The following is a 17,070-nucleotide window of genomic DNA, read 5'->3' as shown; positions in this document are numbered from 1 at the left end:
GTCCCCAGTGACAAAGGCGCTCCCCATGGTGCCACAATGGGCCCTGGGGACAAAGTGGGTCCCCAGGATTTCACAATGAGCACTGGGGACAAAGGGGGGTCCCAGGATGTCACAATGGGCCCTGGGGACAAGGGGGGGTTCCCATGGAGTCACATTGGGTCCTGGGGACAACGAGGCGTCCTGGGACGTCACAATGGGACTTGGGGACAAAGGGGGTCTTCCACAGTCTCACAATGGGCCCTAGAGACAAGGGGAGATCCCCAGGATGACACAATAGGCCCTGGAGACAAAGAGGAGTCCCCCTAAATGTCACAATGGGCCCTGGGGACAAGGGGGGTCCCCATGGTATCACAATAAGCCCTGGGGACAAAGTGGGGTCCTGGGATGTCACAACTGGCCCCAGTGACAAAGGGTGTCCCCATGGTGCCACAATGGGCCCTGGGGACAAAGAGGGTCCCCAGGATGTCACAATGGGCTTTGGGGACAAGGCGGGGTCCCCAGGATGTCACAATGGGGTCTTGGCACAAAAGGGGTCCCCAGGATGTCACAATGGTCCCTGGGGACAATGGGGGTTCCTGGGACATCACAGTGGGCCCTGGGGACAAAGGCGGTCCCAGGGTGTCACAATAAGCCATGGGGACAAGGGGGGTCCCCAGGATGTCAGAATGGGCCCTGGGGACAACGCGGGGTCCTAGGATGTCACAATGGGCCACGGGGACAAAGGCGATCCCCATGGTGTCACAATGGGCCCTGGGGACAAGGGGGTCCCCAGGATGTCACAATGGGCTCATGGGATAAAGGGGGTACCCACGGTGTCACTATAGGCCCTGGGGACAATGGGGGGTCCCCACGGTGCCACGATGGGTCGTGTGGACAAGGGGGTCCCCAGGATGTTCACAACGGGCCCTGAGGACAAAGGGGGTCCCCACGGTGTCACAATGGTTCCCTGGGGACAACTTGGGGTCCTGGGATGTCACAATGGGCCCTGGGGACAAAAGCGGTCCCCAGGATGTCACAATAAGCCCTGGGGACAAGGGGGGTCCCCAGGATGTCACAATGGGCACTGGGGACAAAGGGGGTACCCACGGTGTCACTATAGGCCCTGGGGACAACGGGGGGTCCCCACGGTGCCACGATGGGCCCTGGGGACAAGGGGGTCCCCAGGATGTTCACAATGGGCCCTGGAGACAATGGGGTGTCCCCAGGATGTCACAATGGGCCCTGGGGACAAAGAGGGTCCCCAGGATGTCACAATCGGCCCTGGGCACAAAGGGGGGTGCACATGGTGTCAAAATGGGCCCTGGGGACAAAGGGCGTCCCCAGGATGTCACAGTGGGCCCTGGGGACAAAGTGGTCCCCATGGTATCAGAATGGGCCCTGGGGACAAAGAGGGGTGCCCTGAATGTCACAATGGGCCCTGAGGACAAAGGGGGGTCCCCAGGATGTCGCAATGGGCCTTGGGGACAATGGGGGGTCCTAGGATGTCACAATGCGCCCGAGTGACAAATGGGGTCTCCATGGTGTCACAATGGGACCTGAAGACAAAGGGGGTCCTCTGAATGTCACAATGGGCCCTGAGGACAATGGGGGTTCCTGGAACGTCACAATGGGCCCTGGGGAGAAAGGGAGGTCCCCAGGATGTCACAATGGGCCCTGGAGACAATTGGGGGTTTTGGGATGTCACGATGGGCTCTGACGACAAGGGGAGGTGCCCATGGTGTCACAATGGGTCCTCAGTGACAAGGGGGGTCCCTATAGTGTCACAATGGGCTCTGCAGACAATGGGGGGTCCTGGGATGTCACAATGGGCCCTGGAGACATTTGGGGGTTTTGGGATGTCACGATGGGCTCTGACGACAAGGGGAGGTGCCCATGGTGTCACAATGGGTCCTCAGTGACAAGGGGGGTCCCTATAGTGTCACAATGGGCTCTGCAGACAATGGGGGGTCCTGGGATGTCACAATGGGCACCAGTGACAAAGGGGGTCCTCATGGTGCCACAATGGGCCCTGGGGCGTAAGTGGGGTCCTGGGATGTCACAATGGGTCCTGGGGACAAAGGGTGATCCTTTGATGTCACAAGGGGCCCTGGAGGCAAGGGGGTCCCCAGGATGTTACAATGGGCCCTGGGCACAAAGGGGGGTCCCCATAGTGTCACAATGGGTCCCCAGTGACAAGGGGGTCCCCACGGTGCCACGATGGGCCCTGGGGACAAGAGGGGGTCCCCATGGTGTCACAATGGACCCTGGGGTCAAAGGGGGTTCCCAGGACATCACAATGGGCTCTGGGGACAATGGGGATCCTGGGACATCACAATGAGCCCTGGGGACAAGGGGGGGTCCTGGGACGTCACAATGGGTCCTGGGGACAAAGCGGTTCCCCAGGATGTCACAATGGGCCCCGGGGACAAAGCAGGGTCCTGGGACGTCACAATGGGCCCTGGAGACAAAGGGATTCCCCAGGATGTCACAATGGGCCCTGGGGACAAAGGGGGTCCCCACAGTGTCACAATGGTCCCTGGGGACAAAGGAGATCCCCACAGTGTCACAATGGGCCCAGGGGACAAAAGGGGGACCCCAGGATGTCACAATGGGCCCAGGGGACAATGGGGGGTCCTGGGACGTTATAATGGGCCCTCGGGAAAAAGGGGGTCCACATGGTGCCACAATGGGCCCTGGGGACAACGGGGGTCCCAGGATGCCACAATGGACACTGGGGACAAGGGGGTCCCCAGGATGTCACAATGGGCCCTGGGGACAACGGTGGCTCCTGGGATGTCACAATGGGCCCTGGGGACACAGGTGGTCCCCAGGATGTCACAATGGGCCCTGGGGACAAAGTGGGGTCCTAAGATGTCACAATGGGCACTGGGGACAAAGGGGGTCCCCATGGTGCCACAATGGGCCTTGGGGACAATGGGGTCTCCCCAGGATTTCACAATGGGCCTTGGGGACAAAGGGGTGTCCCCTGAATGTGCATAATGGGCCCTGAAGACAAAGGGTGGTCGCCGGGATGTCTCAGTGGGCCCTGGGGACAATGGGGTGTCCTGGGATGTCACAATGGGCCCCAGTGACAAATGGGGTCCCCATGATTTCACAATGGGCCCAGGGGACAATGGGGCATCCTGGGACGTCACAATGGGCCCTGGTGACAAAGGGGGTCTCCATGGTGTCACAATGGCCCTGGGGATAAAGGGGGACCCCAGGATGTGTATAATGGGGCCTGGGGACAATGGGGGGTCCTGGGATGTCACAATGGGCTCTGGGGACAATAGGGGGTCCTGGGACGTCACAATGGGCCCTGGAGAAAAGGGGGGGTCCTGGCATGTCACAATAGGCCCTGGGGACAAAGGGGGTCTTCAGGATGTCACAATGGGCCCAGGGGACAAAGGGGGTCCCCAGGATGTCACAATAGGCCCTGGGGAAAAAGAGGGCTCCCCAGGATATCACAATGGGCCCTGGGGACAAAGAGGGGTCCACAGGATGTGCACAATGGGCCCTGGGGACAAAGGGGGCTCCCCAGGATATCACAATGGGCTCTGGTGACATAGGGGTCCCCAAGATGTCACAACGGGTCCTGGGGACAAGGGGGGTCCCAAGAATGTCACAATGGGCACTGGAGACAAAGGGGGGGTCCCCACGGTGCCACGATGGGCCCTGGGGACAAGGGGGTCCCCAGGATGTAACAATGTGCCCTTGGGACAATGGGGGCTCCTGCGATGTCACAATGGGCCCTGGGGACAAGAGGGTCCCCACGGTTTCACAATGGGCCCTGGGGACAAGGGGGATCCCCGCCCTGTCACAATGGGCTCTGGGGCCAAAGGGATCCCCAGGATGTCACAATGGGCCCTGGGGACTGCGGGGGGTACTAGGATGTCACAATGGGTCTTGGGGACAAAGGGGGTACCCAGGATGTCACAATGGGCCCTGGGGACAATGGGGGGTCCCTTGAAGGTCACAATGGGCCCATGGGACAAAGAGGGTGCCCACGGTGTCACAGTGGGCCCTGGCGACAAAGGGGGATCCCCAGGATGTCACAATGGGCCCCGGGGACAAAGTAAAATCCTGGAATGTCACAATGGTCCCCAGTGACAAAGGCGCTCCCCATGGTGCCACAATGGGCCCTGGGGACAAAGTGGGTCCCCAGGATTTCACAGTGAGCACTGGGGACAAAGGGGGGTCCCAGGATGTCACAATGGGCCCTGGGGACAAGGGGGGGTTCCCATGGAGTCACAATGGGTCCTGGGGACAACGAGGCGTCCTGGGACGTCACAATGGGACTTGGGGACAAAGGGGGTCTTCCACAGTCTCACAATGGGCCCTAGAGACAAGGGGAGATCCCCAGGATGACACAATAGGCCCTGGGGACAAAGAGGAGTCCCCCTGAATGTCACAATGGGCCCTGGGGACAAGGGGGGTCCCCATGGTATCACAATAAGCCCTGGGGACAAAGTGGGGTCCTGGGATGTCACCACTGGCCCCAGTGACAAAGGGTGTCCCCATGGTGCCACAATGGGCCCTGGGGACAAAGAGGGTCCCCAGGATGTCACAATGGGCTTTGGGGACAAGGCGGGGTCCCCAGGATGTCACAATGGGGTCTTGGGACAAAGGGGGTCCCCAGGATGTCACAATGGTCCCTGGGGACAATGGGGGGTCCTGGGACGTCACAATGGGCCCTGGGGACAAAGGCGGTCCCAGGGTGTCACAATAAGCCATGGGGACAAGGGGGGTCCGCAGGATGTCACAATGGGCCCTGGGGACAAAGGGGGGTCCCCACGGTGCCACGATGGGCCCTGGCGACAAGGGGGTCCCCAGGATGTCACAATGGGCCCATGGGACAAAGGGGGTACCCATGGTGTCACAATGGGCCCTGGGGACGACTTGGGGTCCTGGGATGTCACAATGGGCCCCGGTGACAAAGGGGGTCCCCGTGGTGCCACAATGTACCCCTGGGACAAAGGGGGTCCCCAGAATGTCATAATGGGCACTGGGGACAAGGGGGGTCCCCAGGATGTCACAAGTGGCCCTGGGGATAAAGGGGGTCCCCATGGTGCCACAATGTGCCCCTGGGACAAAGGGGTCCCCAGGATGTCACAATAAGCCCTGGGGAGAAGGGGGGTCCCCAGGATGTCAGAATGGGCCCTGGGGACAACGCGGGGTCCTGGGATGTCACAATGGGCCACGGGGACAAAGGCGATCCCCATGGTGTCACAATGGGCCCTGGGGACTGCGGGGGGTACTAGGATGTCACAATGGGTCTTGGGGACAAAGGGGGTACCCAGGATGTCACAATGGGCCCTGGGGACAATGGGGGGTCCCTTGAAGGTCACAATGGGCCCATGGGACAAAGAGGGTGCCCACGGTGTCACAGTGGGCCCTGGCGACAAAGGGGGATCCGCAGGATGTCACAATAAGCCCCGGGGACAAAGTAAAATCCTGGAATGTCACAATGGTCCCCAGTGACAAAGGCGCTCCCCATGGTGCCACAATGGGCCCTGGGGACAAAGTGGGTCCCCAGGATTTCACAATGGGGTCTTGGGACAAAGGGGGTCCCCAGGATGTCACAATGGGGTCTTGGGACAAGGAGGGTCCCCAGGATGTCACAATGGGCTCTGGGGACAATAGGGGGTCCTGGGACGTCACAATGGGCCCTGGAGAAAAGGGGGGGTCCTGGCATGTCACAATAGGCCCTGGGGACAAAGGGGGTCTTCAGGATGTCACAATGGGCCCGGGGGACAAAGGGGGTCCCCAGGATGTCACAATAGGCCCTGGGGAAAAAGAGGGGTCCCCAGGATATCACAATGGGCCCTGGGGACAAAGAGGGGTCCACAGGATGTGCACAATGGGCCCTGGGGACAAAGGGGGCTCCCCAGGATGTCACAATGGGCCCTGGGGACAAAGGGGGTCCCCACAGTGTCACAATGGTCCCTGGGGACAAAGGAGATCCCCACAGTGTCACAATGGGCCCAGGGGACAAAAGGGGGACCCCAGGATGTCACAATGGGCCCAGGGGACAATGGGGGGTCCTGGGACGTTATAATGGGCCCTCGGGAAAAAGGGGGTCCACATGGTGCCACAATGGGCCCTGGGGACAACGGGGGTCCCAGGATGCCACAATGGACACTGGGGACAAGGGGGTCCCCAGGATGTCACAATGGGCCCTGGGGACAACGGTGGCTCCTGGGATGTCACAATGGGCCCTGGGGACACAGGTGGTCCCCAGGATGTCACAATGGGCCCTGGGGACAAAGTGGGGTCCTAAGATGTCACAATGGGCACTGGGGACAAAGGGGGTCCCCATGGTGCCACAATGGGCCTTGGGGACAATGGGGTCTCCCCAGGATGTCACAATGGGCCTTGGGGACAAAGGGGTGTCCCCTGAATGTGCATAATGGGCCCTGAAGACAAAGGGTGGTCGCCGGGATGTCTCAGTGGGCCCTGGGGACAATGGGGTGTCCTGGGATGTCACAATGGGCCCCAGTGACAAATGGGGTCCCCATGATTTCACAATGGGCCCAGGGGACAATGGGGCATCCTGGGACGTCACAATGGGCCCTGGTGACAAAGGGGGTCTCCATGGTGTCACAATGGCCCTGGGGATAAAGGGGGACCCCAGGATGTGTATAATGGGGCCTGGGGACAATGGGGGGTCCTGGGATGTCACAATGGGCTCTGGGGACAATAGGGGGTCCTGGGACGTCACAATGGGCCCTGGAGAAAAGGGGGGGTCCTGGCATGTCACAATAGGCCCTGGGGACAAAGGGGGTCTTCAGGATGTCACAATGGGCCCAGGGGACAAAGGGGGTCCCCAGGATGTCACAATAGGCCCTGGGGAAAAAGAGGGCTCCCCAGGATATCACAATGGGCCCTGGGGACAAAGAGGGGTCCACAGGATGTGCACAATGGGCCCTGGGGACAAAGGGGGCTCCCCAGGATATCACAATGGGCTCTGGTGACATAGGGGTCCCCAAGATGTCACAACGGGTCCTGGGGACAAGGGGGGTCCCAAGAATGTCACAATGGGCACTGGAGACAAAGGGGGGGTCCCCACGGTGCCACGATGGGCCCTGGGGACAAGGGGGTCCCCAGGATGTAACAATGTGCCCTTGGGACAATGGGGGCTCCTGCGATGTCACAATGGGCCCTGGGGACAAGAGGGTCCCCACGGTTTCACAATGGGCCCTGGGGACAAGGGGGATCCCCGCCCTGTCACAATGGGCTCTGGGGCCAAAGGGATCCCCAGGATGTCACAATGGGCCCTGGGGACTGCGGGGGGTACTAGGATGTCACAATGGGTCTTGGGGACAAAGGGGGTACCCAGGATGTCACAATGGGCCCTGGGGACAATGGGGGGTCCCTTGAAGGTCACAATGGGCCCATGGGACAAAGAGGGTGCCCACGGTGTCACAGTGGGCCCTGGCGACAAAGGGGGATCCCCAGGATGTCACAATGGGCCCCGGGGACAAAGTAAAATCCTGGAATGTCACAATGGTCCCCAGTGACAAAGGCGCTCCCCATGGTGCCACAATGGGCCCTGGGGACAAAGTGGGTCCCCAGGATTTCACAATGAGCACTGGGGACAAAGGGGGGTCCCAGGATGTCACAATGGGCCCTGGGGACAAGGGGGGGTTCCCATGGAGTCACAATGGGTCCTGGGGACAACGAGGCGTCCTGGGACGTCACAATGGGACTTGGGGACAAAGGGGGTCTTCCACAGTCTCACAATGGGCCCTAGAGACAAGGGGAGATCCCCAGGATGACACAATAGGCCCTGGGGACAAAGAGGAGTCCCCCTGAATGTCACAATGGGCCCTGGGGACAAGGGGGGTCCCCATGGTATCACAATAAGCCCTGGGGACAAAGTGGGGTCCTGGGATGTCACCACTGGCCCCAGTGACAAAGGGTGTCCCCATGGTGCCACAATGGGCCCTGGGGACAAAGAGGGTCCCCAGGATGTCACAATGGGCTTTGGGGACAAGGCGGGGTCCCCAGGATGTCACAATGGGGTCTTGGGACAAAGGGGGTCCCCAGGATGTCACAATGGTCCCTGGGGACAATGGGGGGTCCTGGGACGTCACAATGGGCCCTGGGGACAAAGGCGGTCCCAGGGTGTCACAATAAGCCATGGGGACAAGGGGGGTCCGCAGGATGTCACAATGGGCCCTGGGGACAAAGGGGGGTCCCCACGGTGCCACGATGGGCCCTGGCGACAAGGGGGTCCCCAGGATGTCACAATGGGCCCATGGGACAAAGGGGGTACCCATGGTGTCACAATGGGCCCTGGGGACGACTTGGGGTCCTGGGATGTCACAATGGGCCCCGGTGACAAAGGGGGTCCCCGTGGTGCCACAATGTACCCCTGGGACAAAGGGGGTCCCCAGAATGTCATAATGGGCACTGGGGACAAGGGGGGTCCCCAGGATGTCACAAGTGGCCCTGGGGATAAAGGGGGTCCCCATGGTGCCACAATGTGCCCCTGGGACAAAGGGGTCCCCAGGATGTCACAATAAGCCCTGGGGAGAAGGGGGGTCCCCAGGATGTCAGAATGGGCCCTGGGGACAACGCGGGGTCCTGGGATGTCACAATGGGCCACGGGGACAAAGGCGATCCCCATGGTGTCACAATGGGCCCTGGGGACTGCGGGGGGTACTAGGATGTCACAATGGGTCTTGGGGACAAAGGGGGTACCCAGGATGTCACAATGGGCCCTGGGGACAATGGGGGGTCCCTTGAAGGTCACAATGGGCCCATGGGACAAAGAGGGTGCCCACGGTGTCACAGTGGGCCCTGGCGACAAAGGGGGATCCGCAGGATGTCACAATAAGCCCCGGGGACAAAGTAAAATCCTGGAATGTCACAATGGTCCCCAGTGACAAAGGCGCTCCCCATGGTGCCACAATGGGCCCTGGGGACAAAGTGGGTCCCCAGGATTTCACAATGGGGTCTTGGGACAAAGGGGGTCCCCAGGATGTCACAATGGGGTCTTGGGACAAGGAGGGTCCCCAGGATGTCACAATGGGCTCTGGGGACAATAGGGGGTCCTGGGACGTCACAATGGGCCCTGGAGAAAAGGGGGGGTCCTGGCATGTCACAATAGGCCCTGGGGACAAAGGGGGTCTTCAGGATGTCACAATGGGCCCGGGGGACAAAGGGGGTCCCCAGGATGTCACAATAGGCCCTGGGGAAAAAGAGGGGTCCCCAGGATATCACAATGGGCCCTGGGGACAAAGAGGGGTCCACAGGATGTGCACAATGGGCCCTGGGGACAAAGGGGGCTCCCCAGGATATCACAATGGGCTCTGGTGACATAGGGGTCCCCAAGATGTCACAACGGGTCCTGGGGACAAGGGGGGTCCCAAGAATGTCACAATGGGCACTGGAGACAAAGGGGGGGTCCCCACGGTGCCACGATGGGCCCTGGGGACAAGGGGGTCCCCAGGATGTAACAATGTGCCCTTGGGACAATGGGGGCTCCTGCGATGTCACAATGGGCCCTGGGGACAAGAGGGTCCCCACGGTTTCACAATGGGCCCTGGGGACAAGGGGGATCCCCGCCCTGTCACAATGGGCTCTGGGGCCAAAGGGATCCCCAGGATGTCACAATGGGCCCTGGGGACTGCGGGGGGTACTAGGATGTCACAATGGGTCTTGGGGACAAAGGGGGTACCCAGGATGTCACAATGGGCCCTGGGGACAATGGGGGGTCCCTTGAAGGTCACAATGGGCCCATGGGACAAAGAGGGTGCCCACGGTGTCACAGTGGGCCCTGGCGACAAAGGGGGATCCCCAGGATGTCACAATGGGCCCCGGGGACAAAGTAAAATCCTGGAATGTCACAATGGTCCCCAGTGACAAAGGCGCTCCCCATGGTGCCACAATGGGCCCTGGGGACAAAGTGGGTCCCCAGGATTTCACAATGAGCACTGGGGACAAAGGGGGGTCCCAGGATGTCACAATGGGCCCTGGGGACAAGGGGGGGTTCCCATGGAGTCACAATGGGTCCTGGGGACAACGAGGCGTCCTGGGACGTCACAATGGGACTTGGGGACAAAGGGGGTCTTCCACAGTCTCACAATGGGCCCTAGAGACAAGGGGAGATCCCCAGGATGACACAATAGGCCCTGGGGACAAAGAGGAGTCCCCCTGAATGTCACAATGGGCCCTGGGGACAAGGGGGGTCCCCATGGTATCACAATAAGCCCTGGGGACAAAGTGGGGTCCTGGGATGTCACCACTGGCCCCAGTGACAAAGGGTGTCCCCATGGTGCCACAATGGGCCCTGGGGACAAAGAGGGTCCCCAGGATGTCACAATGGGCTTTGGGGACAAGGCGGGGTCCCCAGGATGTCACAATGGGGTCTTGGGACAAAGGGGGTCCCCAGGATGTCACAATGGTCCCTGGGGACAATGGGGGGTCCTGGGACGTCACAATGGGCCCTGGGGACAAAGGCGGTCCCAGGGTGTCACAATAAGCCATGGGGACAAGGGGGGTCCGCAGGATGTCACAATGGGCCCTGGGGACAAAGGGGGGTCCCCACGGTGCCACGATGGGCCCTGGCGACAAGGGGGTCCCCAGGATGTCACAATGGGCCCATGGGACAAAGGGGGTACCCATGGTGTCACAATGGGCCCTGGGGACGACTTGGGGTCCTGGGATGTCACAATGGGCCCCGGTGACAAAGGGGGTCCCCGTGGTGCCACAATGTACCCCTGGGACAAAGGGGGTCCCCAGAATGTCATAATGGGCACTGGGGACAAGGGGGGTCCCCAGGATGTCACAAGTGGCCCTGGGGATAAAGGGGGTCCCCATGGTGCCACAATGTGCCCCTGGGACAAAGGGGTCCCCAGGATGTCACAATAAGCCCTGGGGAGAAGGGGGGTCCCCAGGATGTCAGAATGGGCCCTGGGGACAACGCGGGGTCCTGGGATGTCACAATGGGCCACGGGGACAAAGGCGATCCCCATGGTGTCACAATGGGCCCTGGGGACTGCGGGGGGTACTAGGATGTCACAATGGGTCTTGGGGACAAAGGGGGTACCCAGGATGTCACAATGGGCCCTGGGGACAATGGGGGGTCCCTTGAAGGTCACAATGGGCCCATGGGACAAAGAGGGTGCCCACGGTGTCACAGTGGGCCCTGGCGACAAAGGGGGATCCGCAGGATGTCACAATAAGCCCCGGGGACAAAGTAAAATCCTGGAATGTCACAATGGTCCCCAGTGACAAAGGCGCTCCCCATGGTGCCACAATGGGCCCTGGGGACAAAGTGGGTCCCCAGGATTTCACAATGGGGTCTTGGGACAAAGGGGGTCCCCAGGATGTCACAATGGGGTCTTGGGACAAGGAGGGTCCCCAGGATGTCACAATGGGCTCTGGGGACAATAGGGGGTCCTGGGACGTCACAATGGGCCCTGGAGAAAAGGGGGGGTCCTGGCATGTCACAATAGGCCCTGGGGACAAAGGGGGTCTTCAGGATGTCACAATGGGCCCGGGGGACAAAGGGGGTCCCCAGGATGTCACAATAGGCCCTGGGGAAAAAGAGGGGTCCCCAGGATATCACAATGGGCCCTGGGGACAAAGAGGGGTCCACAGGATGTGCACAATGGGCCCTGGGGACAAAGGGGGCTCCCCAGGATGTCACAATGGGCCCTGGGGACAAAGGGGGTCCCCACAGTGTCACAATGGTCCCTGGGGACAAAGGAGATCCCCACAGTGTCACAATGGGCCCAGGGGACAAAAGGGGGACCCCAGGATGTCACAATGGGCCCAGGGGACAATGGGGGGTCCTGGGACGTTATAATGGGCCCTCGGGAAAAAGGGGGTCCACATGGTGCCACAATGGGCCCTGGGGACAACGGGGGTCCCAGGATGCCACAATGGACACTGGGGACAAGGGGGTCCCCAGGATGTCACAATGGGCCCTGGGGACAACGGTGGCTCCTGGGATGTCACAATGGGCCCTGGGGACACAGGTGGTCCCCAGGATGTCACAATGGGCCCTGGGGACAAAGTGGGGTCCTAAGATGTCACAATGGGCACTGGGGACAAAGGGGGTCCCCATGGTGCCACAATGGGCCTTGGGGACAATGGGGTCTCCCCAGGATGTCACAATGGGCCTTGGGGACAAAGGGGTGTCCCCTGAATGTGCATAATGGGCCCTGAAGACAAAGGGTGGTCGCCGGGATGTCTCAGTGGGCCCTGGGGACAATGGGGTGTCCTGGGATGTCACAATGGGCCCCAGTGACAAATGGGGTCCCCATGATTTCACAATGGGCCCAGGGGACAATGGGGCATCCTGGGACGTCACAATGGGCCCTGGTGACAAAGGGGGTCTCCATGGTGTCACAATGGCCCTGGGGATAAAGGGGGACCCCAGGATGTGTATAATGGGGCCTGGGGACAATGGGGGGTCCTGGGATGTCACAATGGGCTCTGGGGACAATAGGGGGTCCTGGGACGTCACAATGGGCCCTGGAGAAAAGGGGGGGTCCTGGCATGTCACAATAGGCCCTGGGGACAAAGGGGGTCTTCAGGATGTCACAATGGGCCCAGGGGACAAAGGGGGTCCCCAGGATGTCACAATAGGCCCTGGGGAAAAAGAGGGCTCCCCAGGATATCACAATGGGCCCTGGGGACAAAGAGGGGTCCACAGGATGTGCACAATGGGCCCTGGGGACAAAGGGGGCTCCCCAGGATATCACAATGGGCTCTGGTGACATAGGGGTCCCCAAGATGTCACAACGGGTCCTGGGGACAAGGGGGGTCCCAAGAATGTCACAATGGGCACTGGAGACAAAGGGGGGGTCCCCACGGTGCCACGATGGGCCCTGGGGACAAGGGGGTCCCCAGGATGTAACAATGTGCCCTTGGGACAATGGGGGCTCCTGCGATGTCACAATGGGCCCTGGGGACAAGAGGGTCCCCACGGTTTCACAATGGGCCCTGGGGACAAGGGGGATCCCCGCCCTGTCACAATGGGCTCTGGGGCCAAAGGGATCCCCAGGATGTCACAATGGGCCCTGGGGACTGCGGGGGGTACTAGGATGTCACAATGGGTCTTGGGGACAAAGGGGGTACCCAGGATGTCACAATGGGCCCTGGGGACAATGGGGGGTCCCTTGAAGGTCACAATGGGCCCATGGGACAAAGAGGGTGCCCACGGTGTCACAGTGGGCCCTGGCGACAAAGGGGGATCCCCAGGATGTCACAATGGGCCCCGGGGACAAAGTAAAATCCTGGAATGTCACAATGGTCCCCAGTGACAAAGGCGCTCCCCATGGTGCCACAATGGGCCCTGGGGACAAAGTGGGTCCCCAGGATTTCACAATGAGCACTGGGGACAAAGGGGGGTCCCAGGATGTCACAATGGGCCCTGGGGACAAGGGGGGGTTCCCATGGAGTCACAATGGGTCCTGGGGACAACGAGGCGTCCTGGGACGTCACAATGGGACTTGGGGACAAAGGGGGTCTTCCACAGTCTCACAATGGGCCCTAGAGACAAGGGGAGATCCCCAGGATGACACAATAGGCCCTGGGGACAAAGAGGAGTCCCCCTGAATGTCACAATGGGCCCTGGGGACAAGGGGGGTCCCCATGGTATCACAATAAGCCCTGGGGACAAAGTGGGGTCCTGGGATGTCACCACTGGCCCCAGTGACAAAGGGTGTCCCCATGGTGCCACAATGGGCCCTGGGGACAAAGAGGGTCCCCAGGATGTCACAATGGGCTTTGGGGACAAGGCGGGGTCCCCAGGATGTCACAATGGGGTCTTGGGACAAAGGGGGTCCCCAGGATGTCACAATGGTCCCTGGGGACAATGGGGGGTCCTGGGACGTCACAATGGGCCCTGGGGACAAAGGCGGTCCCAGGGTGTCACAATAAGCCATGGGGACAAGGGGGGTCCGCAGGATGTCACAATGGGCCCTGGGGACAAAGGGGGGTCCCCACGGTGCCACGATGGGCCCTGGCGACAAGGGGGTCCCCAGGATGTCACAATGGGCCCATGGGACAAAGGGGGTACCCATGGTGTCACAATGGGCCCTGGGGACGACTTGGGGTCCTGGGATGTCACAATGGGCCCCGGTGACAAAGGGGGTCCCCGTGGTGCCACAATGTACCCCTGGGACAAAGGGGGTCCCCAGAATGTCATAATGGGCACTGGGGACAAGGGGGGTCCCCAGGATGTCACAAGTGGCCCTGGGGATAAAGGGGGTCCCCATGGTGCCACAATGTGCCCCTGGGACAAAGGGGTCCCCAGGATGTCACAATAAGCCCTGGGGAGAAGGGGGGTCCCCAGGATGTCAGAATGGGCCCTGGGGACAACGCGGGGTCCTGGGATGTCACAATGGGCCACGGGGACAAAGGCGATCCCCATGGTGTCACAATGGGCCCTGGGGACTGCGGGGGGTACTAGGATGTCACAATGGGTCTTGGGGACAAAGGGGGTACCCAGGATGTCACAATGGGCCCTGGGGACAATGGGGGGTCCCTTGAAGGTCACAATGGGCCCATGGGACAAAGAGGGTGCCCACGGTGTCACAGTGGGCCCTGGCGACAAAGGGGGATCCGCAGGATGTCACAATAAGCCCCGGGGACAAAGTAAAATCCTGGAATGTCACAATGGTCCCCAGTGACAAAGGCGCTCCCCATGGTGCCACAATGGGCCCTGGGGACAAAGTGGGTCCCCAGGATTTCACAATGGGGTCTTGGGACAAAGGGGGTCCCCAGGATGTCACAATGGGGTCTTGGGACAAGGAGGGTCCCCAGGATGTCACAATGGGCTCTGGGGACAATAGGGGGTCCTGGGACGTCACAATGGGCCCTGGAGAAAAGGGGGGGTCCTGGCATGTCACAATAGGCCCTGGGGACAAAGGGGGTCTTCAGGATGTCACAATGGGCCCGGGGGACAAAGGGGGTCCCCAGGATGTCACAATAGGCCCTGGGGAAAAAGAGGGGTCCCCAGGATATCACAATGGGCCCTGGGGACAAAGAGGGGTCCACAGGATGTGCACAATGGGCCCTGGGGACAAAGGGGGCTCCCCAGGATGTCACAATGGGCCCTGGGGACAAAGGGGGTCCCCACAGTGTCACAATGGTCCCTGGGGACAAAGGAGATCCCCACAGTGTCACAATGGGCCCAGGGGACAAAAGGGGGACCCCAGGATGTCACAATGGGCCCAGGGGACAATGGGGGGTCCTGGGACGTTATAATGGGCCCTCGGGAAAAAGGGGGTCCACATGGTGCCACAATGGGCCCTGGGGACAACGGGGGTCCCAGGATGCCACAATGGACACTGGGGACAAGGGGGTCCCCAGGATGTCACAATGGGCCCTGGGGACAACGGTGGCTCCTGGGATGTCACAATGGGCCCTGGGGACACAGGTGGTCCCCAGGATGTCACAATGGGCCCTGGGGACAAAGTGGGGTCCTAAGATGTCACAATGGGCACTGGGGACAAAGGGGGTCCCCATGGTGCCACAATGGGCCTTGGGGACAATGGGGTCTCCCCAGGATGTCACAATGGGCCTTGGGGACAAAGGGGTGTCCCCTGAATGTGCATAATGGGCCCTGAAGACAAAGGGTGGTCGCCGGGATGTCTCAGTGGGCCCTGGGGACAATGGGGTGTCCTGGGATGTCACAATGGGCCCCAGTGACAAATGGGGTCCCCATGATTTCACAATGGGCCCAGGGGACAATGGGGCATCCTGGGACGTCACAATGGGCCCTGGTGACAAAGGGGGTCTCCATGGTGTCACAATGGCCCTGGGGATAAAGGGGGACCCCAGGATGTGTATAATGGGGCCTGGGGACAATGGGGGGTCCTGGGATGTCACAATGGGCTCTGGGGACAATAGGGGGTCCTGGGACGTCACAATGGGCCCTGGAGAAAAGGGGGGGTCCTGGCATGTCACAATAGGCCCTGGGGACAAAGGGGGTCTTCAGGATGTCACAATGGGCCCAGGGGACAAAGGGGGTCCCCAGGATGTCACAATAGGCCCTGGGGAAAAAGAGGGCTCCCCAGGATATCACAATGGGCCCTGGGGACAAAGAGGGGTCCACAGGATGTGCACAATGGGCCCTGGGGACAAAGGGGGCTCCCCAGGATATCACAATGGGCTCTGGTGACATAGGGGTCCCCAAGATGTCACAACGGGTCCTGGGGACAAGGGGGGTCCCAAGAATGTCACAATGGGCACTGGAGACAAAGGGGGGGTCCCCACGGTGCCACGATGGGCCCTGGGGACAAGGGGGTCCCCAGGATGTAACAATGTGCCCTTGGGACAATGGGGGCTCCTGCGATGTCACAATGGGCCCTGGGGACAAGAGGGTCCCCACGGTTTCACAATGGGCCCTGGGGACAAGGGGGATCCCCGCCCTGTCACAATGGGCTCTGGGGCCAAAGGGATCCCCAGGATGTCACAATGGGCCCTGGGGACTGCGGGGGGTACTAGGATGTCACAATGGGTCTTGGGGACAAAGGGGGTACCCAGGATGTCACAATGGGCCCTGGGGACAAGGGGGATCCCCGCCCTGTCACAATGGGCTCTGGGGCCAAAGGGATCCCCAGGATGTCACAATGGGCCCTGGGGACTGCGGGGGGTACTAGGATGTCACAATGGGTCTTGGGGACAAAGGGGGTACCCAGGATGTCACAATGGGCCCTGGGGACAATGGGGGGTCCCTTGAAGGTCACAATGGGCCCATGGGACAAAGAGGGTGCCCACGGTGTCACAGTGGGCCCTGGCGACAAAGGGGGATCCCCAGGATGTCACAATGGGCCCCGGGGACAAAGTAAAATCCTGGAATGTCACAATGGTCCCCAGTGACAAAGGCGCTCCCCATGGTGCCACAATGGGCCCTGGGGACAAAGTGGGTCCCCAGGATTTCACAATGAGCACTGGGGACAAAGGGGGGTCCCAGGATGTCACAATGGGCCCTGGGGACAAGGGGGGGTTCCCATGGAGTCACAATGGGTCCTGGGGACAACGAGGCGTCCTGGGACGTCACAATGGGACTTGGGGACAAAGGGGGTCTTCCACAGTCTCACAATGGGCCCTAGAGACAAGGGGAGA

Source organism: Patagioenas fasciata, chromosome 16 (genome assembly GCF_037038585.1).
Source record: "Patagioenas fasciata isolate bPatFas1 chromosome 16, bPatFas1.hap1, whole genome shotgun sequence".
Classification (NCBI taxonomy): Eukaryota; Metazoa; Chordata; class Aves; order Columbiformes; family Columbidae; genus Patagioenas; species Patagioenas fasciata.
This window is presented reverse-complemented; position numbering follows the sequence as displayed.